At 42.1% G+C, this 9,404-nt stretch overlaps 1 pseudogene; it reads right to left on the bottom strand.

The window, feature by feature from the left end:
* Positions 1-1,418: 1,418 nt before the first annotated feature.
* Positions 1,419-7,108, bottom strand: LOC148532211 (thiamine transporter 2-like; annotated as a pseudogene).
* Between the last annotated feature and the right edge of the window lie 2,296 nt (positions 7,109-9,404).

Below are 9,404 nucleotides of genomic sequence, written 5' to 3'. Positions count from 1 at the left end.
CAAGATATATGTATTCTGCAATGTCCTGAAAACAGGATGTTGTACTGTGCACAGTGAAGGCTTTATGATGAAGATTGTTGTTTAGGATACAACATGTCAGCTCCACCAAGTCTATTTTATCAAGGCGCAGATTTGTTGCAGTGTGGGAACTCCAGAAAAAGGGCCATTGCAGGCCATTCCTCAGGGTTGATGGTAACTGAAAACACAAAATGTAAATGTTAAATGACAAGAGCACAATGATTTGTTAGAACATACATTTCAATTATTTGTATTTGTATTATTTTTTCCAAAAGCCATCGACACTGATGAAGCATCAACTATGACAGTGGCTAAAACAGATGAGGCTATAACTGCCACCCAAGTGACCCTACCTCCATGCACCCAAGTCTCAGTACCTCCTGCCACCCTAAACCCACAACAATCTGCCTTTTCTATAAGGAGAGGAAGGAAAAGACCATGTGAGTCAGGGGAGAGCACAGATCAGCACAGGTCATGACTGGTTGGATTCTGGAGTCCACCAACTGACTCATGGAAAAGAATTCAAACGAGTATGACGTCAGAAAAATACCAAGAATGCTTCTTGGGGCACTCATTTATATAAGTATATCTTAGTAAGAAATTAATAATATTAAAATATAACCTTTAATGATTATGTTTTAAAAAAATGGGGTTGTAATAACCAGACTAGATTATAATGATGGACTAGTCTGCCCCTCAGTGAGAAAAACACATGCGGTGTAAGACAAATTTCAAATAGATAAATCAAAACACCGAAAACAATTAGTAGAACAGCGAAAATAAAGTGAAAAAAGATCTATACACAATGGTATTACACTGCTCAGGGATTAATAACTCCGTACGCTGTCAGTAACTGCTAAACTACCACAATTATTAAACTCACTTAATGTCGCTGCTGATAGCTTCTGCACTACTGTTTAGTAAACCTCCCTGTCCCCACATTGATAAGTAATAGCGCTTATTACCTCTTGTTAGATGACTTTGGTGACTTGTTGCTGCTGGTGAGACTTCCCCAAGTGTCACCAGCCCAGGTGCCGGGAGAGTGTTTCGGTGCAGGAGAGGGGACTGTTACACCATCTACTCTGTACAGCTGCTGTGAGATGCCAGGCCGCTGATCAAGAATGGGGACCCCGACAGCACCCCACCCTTGCAGAGTTGGATTGTGAGGCAGAGAAAATGCAGGGACCATGGCAGCAGTGTGCTCTTGCCTGAGGGTATACTGTGGGTGCCAAGATGGTTTTAGACACCTAGAGGGTGGAGGAGCTCTGCCTAGATACGCTGGGTGCTGGGACCACCCACCAGAAAAATCTGATGGCATTGTCTTAAGGGCATCCTGTGCTGTCATTGGTGGTCTGCTGGTCTCCGAGGTTTTTCTTTCTTTTGTTAGTCAATGTGCAGACTCAGATGAAAGCAAATATCCCTGATATTACATGGAAATAGACACCATAGATGACAAACTAAAAGAAAAACATAATTAAAGAAAAGTAGAGCTACAGTATGATCAGGGAAATTATTATAACACGTGGTCTGGTGGCCTATTTATTGCATACCTCCCAACTGTCCCGCTTTTCTATTACTGTCCTGTCATCCCACTCATGGGTCACAGTTTCCCGCGGGTGGGGTGGGGTTGTGGAGTTCAGGAGGAACACTACAAGTCTCACTGCTGGTGTGCGGCATGTGCACGGCATCTGATCACAGTGCAGTGAGAGCCTGAGGCAGCCCAGTATCTCCAGGAGTGCTGGTCACACCAGCAAGGCCACACCCCCTTTCCATGAGGTCACACCCTTCACACAATGCAGCTGATTCAGACCTGCTCACAAGCACTATGCGCTCGCAAGCGGGTTGATGTTTTCCCCTGCGCATGCGCCGCCTCTGGCGTGCGCATGCATGAGACCTGGCCAGTGACGGGCGCTCCGTCGCTGCAGGTCTTGCACCAAAATGGGGTGGCTGTCGATTGTGATTGACAGCTCGACCCGTTTTGGAGGCAGGCGGGGGGGTGGCTACATAAACGGAGGCGTTCCCGAAGGAACTCCTGCCGATTGTGGGAGGCACCACTGACATCACCAGTGATGTCAGTGGTGAGCTTCCGGCTCTATTTAGAGCCGGAAGCTCACTAGGGCTTGCAGGAACGAGACCCTACCACAAGGGTCTTGTCGCAAGCCTCGATGGTCGCGATGGTTGCGACCATCGCGATCATCACCTGGCCGCTTGCAAAAGCTGTGGGTGATCACCCACAGTTATGTGAGCGGCCAGGAGACCGAAACAATCTAAAAAAACACGCCCTGGTTCAAAGCGAGCGCTCTGAAAGAGCATCTGGCTCTGAATAAGGGCCAGTGTCCCAAGCCCCATCCTGAGAACGTTGGGGGGCATGTTTATTGTATAATAATCTGGAGAACAGCAATCTCTGCAGTTTGTTCAGTTTATTAAATAGTTACCGTGGGATCAATTAAATATTTCTCCATCCTTAACCTCCTTTAAGTTACCGCCATCCTCATAGGGATCCATGGGGACAGCTCCATCCCAGGGAATAGCGTTTCATCAAACGTCAGTTTTATTTTTGCAAAGTAGCACTAAGGATGGCGTTACCATACATTTAACATGGATTTTTTTTTATAGTACATATACTGGAAATAAGCCAGCATAAAGAACAAATGGTACATTTATGTCATAGTAAAATACACTTGATTTTTACATTTCATTTTATATTTTATATAAAACACAATAATTCCCTTACTAGTTTGTACATATGTATAGGAAACAATGTGATGGTGGCCAGGGCGTCCTTACCTGACTGTTGATATCTAGCTTTATACCATTCACTGCTACGTTCACAATTGCCAGCAGCAGCAGGGATGCAACATTGTTTATCCCAGATACCAAAGCGGATTTTTCCTTTCTCACACTGACAGCAATATTCAGCCTAGGATAGGAGTGGGACATGCATCAGTTATATAACACAGTACAAGACGTGGGGATCTACAACTATAGGGTACTACAACTATAGGGTACTACAACTGTAGAGTACTACAGCTATAGGGTAATACAAATCAGAGCCGTAACTAGAATTTTTGGTGCCCTGTGCCAGAAAGAGCATTGGCGCCCCCCTCATGTTTCAAAGGGACATAATACACTCAAAAAAGGGCCATGGCTTCATGGGGAAGGGCCAGGGAAGAGATAGGAGAGGCCAGGAGATGCTGGGGATGAAATAAGAGGAATCTACAAGCAAGAATGATAATAAACAGAAAATTGACAGGTCCAAACAGCGCCCCCGGACCTGTGGTGCCCTGTGCGATGGCACCGGCCGCACTACCCTAGCTATGACCCTGATACAAATATAGGGTACTACAACTATAGGTTACTACAACTATAGGGTACTACAACTGTAGAGTACTACAGCTATAGGGTACTACAACTATAGAGTACTACAACTATAGGGTACTACAACTGTAGGGTACTACAACTATAGGGTACTACAACTATAGAGTACTACAGCTATAGGGTACTACAACTATAGAGTACTACAGCTATAGGATACTACAACTATAAAGTACAACAACTATAGGGTACTACAACTGTAGGGTACTACAAATATAGGATACTACAACTATAGGGTACTACAACTGTAGGGAACTACAATTATAGGGTACTACAATTGTAGGATAATACAACTATAGGATACTACAACTATAGAGTACTACAACTATAGGGTACTACAACTGTAGGGTACTACAACTATAGGCTACTACAACTATATTGTACTTCAACTGTAGGGTACTACAACTATAGGGTACTACAACTGTAGGGTACGACAACTATAGGGTACTACAACTGTAGGGTACTACAACTATAGGATACTACAGCTAGAGTGTACTAAAACTGTAGGGTACTACAAATATAGGGTACAACTGTAGGGTACTACAACTATAGGGTACTACAACTGTAGGGTACTACAACTATAGGGTACTACAACTGTAGGGTACTACAACTATAGGGTACTACAACTGTAGGGTACTACAACTATAGAATACTACAGCTATAGTGTGCTAAAACTGTAGGGTACCTCAAATATAGGGTACTACAACTATAGGGTACTTCAACTATAGGGTAATACAACTGTAGGGTACTACAACTATAGGGTACTACAACTATAGGATACTACAGCTATAGTGTACTAAAACTGTAGGGTACTACAAATATAGGGTACAACTGTAGGGTACTACAACTATAGGGTACTACAACTGTAGGGTACTACAACTATAGGGTACTACAACTGTAGGGTACTACAACTATAGGATATTACAACTATAGGGTACTACAACTGTAGGGTTCTACAACTATAGGGTACTATAACTGTAGGGTACTACAACTATAGGGTACTATAACTATAGGGTACTACAACTATAGGGTACTACAAATATATGGTACTATAACTGTAGGGTACTGAAAAGTGACCCATGTGCAGTGTGACTCATATACATGTGCAGGTCACAGATAATTGCTCTAACTGTGCACACTGCGGCATTGCCTCCATCTGTGTATCAGGGCCATTGTACACAGCACATTGGGTACACAAAGTAGGTAGTGTTCTTAAAAGCGCTCATAAAATAAAAATAATAAATTATACTCATAAACAGTCCTTTTAGGCTTGTCATTCTCTTGAAAGGATTCCTCCTCAGGCAATATACAAAACAAAAGAGACAAAAAAGGACATCTGTGTAGAATAGTTCGAAAAGTTCATTGATGTTTTCATATAAACAAAGTGTTCATGAGAAGTGATTTCTTTCTATATGGAAAGGTGACGTACCACACTCACATGGAGATGGATATATCTAAGCTCCAAAAGGTATCTTTATATTTTGGGCAAAATATACTGGCTCAACATGCGACCAAAAGATGGGATTTAAACGTACCCTACTCACATTAACAATGGTAGGGAAAAATACATAAAGGTATCTTTACTGGAACACGCACCCAACTCACTTGGACAAATGCAGCATGAAGCACATCAAGGTTTCTTTATATTCCTTATTATGTCTCCAAAATAAACCAGCACATTGGGGCCTATAATGACTAACGATGAAAGAACTGGGAATAAAAATCATGTTGCTTGTTTTACATGCAAAGGAAACAAAATAATTAGTCAGTGACTGTTATAGATCTGTACATGGTAATAGTATGACACATAGGCATCTCAGTAGTAGTGGTACAGAGAGCATACTTACATTATTATTGTGGCAAGTATCATATAGGAGGCCTTACATACAATGTAGCCAGCATAGCCCACCCAGATACTGTTATAGTAGGCCATGGCGAATACGGCAGCACTGCCCCCTGCACAGAGGACACACAGAGCCAGCTCTCCCCAGAAGCTCCAGTCCATCTTCATGCAGCCCCTCACAGAGAATGCAAATACACCTGCAGGAAACATAAAGGTGCAGAGTAGCTATGAGCTGACATAGTGTATTTTACTGACCTGATATGATCGGAGCAACTTAAAATAAATATTATCACCCGTTCTTGATACATAAGGGAAATAAAATCTTCATTGTAAATATTCAATGTTGCTATTTTAATCTTCTTCTTTGCAGAAGTTATATAGGTTATATCATTTCATCTTTCTTATTTAAATTTTGTTGACTGCAAAATCAATGAGTTTTAAGAAAGTACAATATGCTCATTGAACAGGGCCAAGTTCTCTATAAAATATATATTTGGCAAGGCACATAGGCAAATACAGGGGGGGTTTCCGGTTGCCGTAATAGCAGAAGTATAAAAAATTATTTCATGCAACATGCAGTTTAAGGGACAGTACAAAGCTGCTATACATGCCCAGTGGTAGTAGCTTCTCCTACCAAAACCCAGGACAACACCATTTTACCACATTTTTCAGTTTAGTACATCTAATGAGAAAGGGATATGTGCCTAGGACCTTGTCCTCCCTAGCCAGTGTGTGAGGTTAGAGATAAGTATGATGGAGACACATAATTACCCACACTGCGTAATCTATGTCATACCTAGCACAGTTGCAGCAGCTTCCACGCCTCCAGTAAGCACATAGACGCTGTCAGAATGTTCCAAGCTATCCCAGAGCATTTGGGAAGAGCCAATCACTTGGTAGGATCCAGCTGTCACAAGTGCCCAAAATAAGGACCAGGTAACGGTGTTGCAGGAATAGCACTTGCGCAGCTCCAGCCACTGCTGCTTGAAGAACTTGGCCACGGTCTTATAACAGCTGTGCACAGCGTTCATGTGTCTGTGTTTGATGTGGTCATTTGTACACTCTGAACATGGCTGCTCCTTGCTGGGCATGGGCAAGAGAATGGCGATGATGAAAGCTATTGATGCACATTCCAAGGTAAGGGTGTTCAGGTAAAAGTAGGAGGAATGACCAACTGACACCATGAGCTGACCACACACAGCACCTATGGTGTATCCCAGCAGGCTAAACCCTCGGAAATAGATCAAGGCCTTCTCATATCGATCAGTGGTCACCACACTGTGTACATAGGAAGAGATGGCAATGTCGCATGCAGTGACCATGGCTGAGGTAACCTGAAGGTACTACATGGCCTGGACACTGGAAGCAAAGCACAGGAGGCTGTAGCTGATGACTTGGAACAGGCCCTGGCACACAATGACTGGTTTGTATCGGCAGAGGTCAGTAAAGAGGAGCACTGGCAACTGGAGAAGCAGCACACTGTATGTCCATATTGTGGAGAGCTTATTGGTGACATGAGGAGAAAGAAGTCACATGATCAGCAATCTGTTAGTGACAGCAGAGTCTGATATCAGTTGTCATATTTTCAAATGTATGACCAGGAGACAGTATCCTTAATAGAATTATATTTCCATTATATTCATACAATTCATATATTATAGTGTATTGTAATTTCACACAATTTCCATGTTACTGATATAACTAAGACTTGTGTTCTCTTACCTCTTCCATGGTGAAGTTCTTGCTGGGCCCAGTCATGTATGAAATGTAAAAGGGTTCTGCAGGTCTCAGGTGGAAGAAGAAACCATACAGACATAGTAAGAACGCCGGATGCTCTTGAAGCAAGTTCTTAAAAGGCGTTCTTATATTCATGGCTATTTACTAACGCACAGAATCTGTGCAATTCGTGGTAAATTCTCTTCTGAAAGATAAACACAATGGTTGTCAAGTAAATGAAACAAGTAATAATGTGAGTTGCTATAACTTATTTATGTTCTTGGCTTATTACCTACATTACATATATACATGTATTTCCAATGTACAGTGGAAAGATGGATCCATTTTTTAAACTTTATTGCTATCTGTCTACTAGTGATGCATAGAATGAAGTGTAGGGCAGGGGTGCCATGAGGGGGGGAGAGGGTACTAATTACCCGGGCCTGGACTTGTTGAAGGGGCCTAGAGAGGGCCTGGGTCTGACCACAACCCCCTCACTTTTACCTGTCAGCAGCCCAGCACATGCTGCTGTGTGCTGGGCTGCAGTGGGAGACCAGGGAGACTGCTCGCTGCCATTGAGCTGAAGCTGCAGTCTCCCTTCCTCTGCCTGTGGGGGGGGGAGCAATCACACCAATTGTGTCCTCCCATGGATTTGCACCAGCCTGAGGAGCTCACAGCACCACCCAGCGCTCAAATGTTTTTTTTTTCTAATGGGTCATGGCCACACCTCCCAGGATTAGGCCACGCCTCCCAGGATTAGGCCTTGCCCCCATGATAGTACTGGGGCCCAGGCCGGCTCACTACGGCCCTAGTGTAGGGTGTGCAGGGCCAGCAGAAGCACACAGAAAAGCAGGTGTTTTGCCAGCAATTCTTTTACAAATATAAATAACTGCATTTTATTTTATTTTAGTCTACAACTAATTAATTCATATAAAATGAAAATATGACATTACAAAATGGAGAAATATACTGACTGGCAGATCAGAACAATTTAATTTAATGATGTTCCATTATACAGTTCCCAGGCCAGCTGCTTTTTAATTTTATTAATCTTTTTTTTTTTAGCTGCATTATATACAGGCTTGTGACACAAAATGCCCGCTCCGCCCCCAATGGGCACCCCCGCCCCCCGCTATTAGCCGACAATCAGCTCCCTCCTGGAAGGCTGAACTGATTTCGGCAAGTATGATTATATAATACACTCTTTCTATTTTATTTTTGAATTGCAACAAGTAAATATTCACTTCTAATAGATGGGGGATGTTTTAATGAACTTCCCTCTATGATCGAGTCCTATTAAAGATTGTAAGATGACTGAAGCACATTATATCGCATGTAATTATAGTATGTTATGATAATATAGATTAAGATAATTACATGTCATCTAATACCATAATATAGAGCAGTGGTGGCAAATCCTGGTACTCCAGCTGCTGTGGGACTACATATCCCAGCATGCACTGCCAGAGTTTTGCTATTAGGGAATGCTAAAACTGTGGCAGGACATGCTGGGATATGTAGTCCCAGAGCAGCTGAAGTGCCAGGGTTTGCCACCACTGGTATAGAGAATAGATAACAGATAACAAATGGAAATTTTGAAGCGGCCCATCTTCTCTACATACAGTACATTCTATACATGTAACAGCCTAAATGTTTTTCGGCTTTAAAATGTCCATATGGACTTGCTTATATAGGTAAAAAAATGATACAAATCTAAATTAGACTGACTACACATAAAAGCAAATTAAGAGATATAATACTGAAACTGCTTAAATATGTTTTAAGAGTCATTTTTAAATTATACGGGTGAACAGCCCCAAAAAAGTTAAATAAAAACAAAAAAACCATGAGTGATGATAACTGGCATGTACAATATATGTACAATAATGAGAAACAAATACAAAATAAAGTAATCCCCCTCCACCACCCCCCACAGCCACCTAAATTGATCAAAGCACCAGCGCCTGCGGCCTGGTAGGATAACAGCTATTAACATTTAGATTAATATAAACTAGGGGTGTGCACCGGCCACTTTTCGTGTTTTGTGTTTTGGTTTTGGATCTTGATCTTTCTTCGTGTTTTGGATCTGGATTGGTTTTGCCAAAACCACCCTTCCGTGTTTTGGGTTCTGGGTTTTGTGTTTTGGATCTGTATTTTTTTTTAAAAAAGCATAAAAACAGCTAAAATCACAGAATTTGTGGGTTTTTCTGCTCCTATGCTATTATTAACTTCAATAACCTTAATTTCCACTCATTTCCAGTCTATTCTGAACACCTCACACCTCACAATAGTGTTTTTATATCCAAAAGGTTGCACCGAGGTAGCTGGATGACTATGCTAAGAGATACGAGTGGGCGGCACAAACACGTGGTCCATCTAGGAGTGACACTGCAGTGGCAGACAGGATGGCAGTTTGAAAAACTAGGCCCCAAACAATACATAATTCAAAGAA

Source organism: Taudactylus pleione, unplaced genomic scaffold (assembly GCF_031769625.1).
Source record: "Taudactylus pleione unplaced genomic scaffold, aTauple2 ptg000081l, whole genome shotgun sequence".
Lineage (NCBI taxonomy): Eukaryota > Metazoa > Chordata > Amphibia > Anura > Myobatrachidae > Taudactylus > Taudactylus pleione.
Note: the sequence above shows the minus strand (reverse complement) of the source record. Positions and strands in the feature narration are given on the sequence as shown.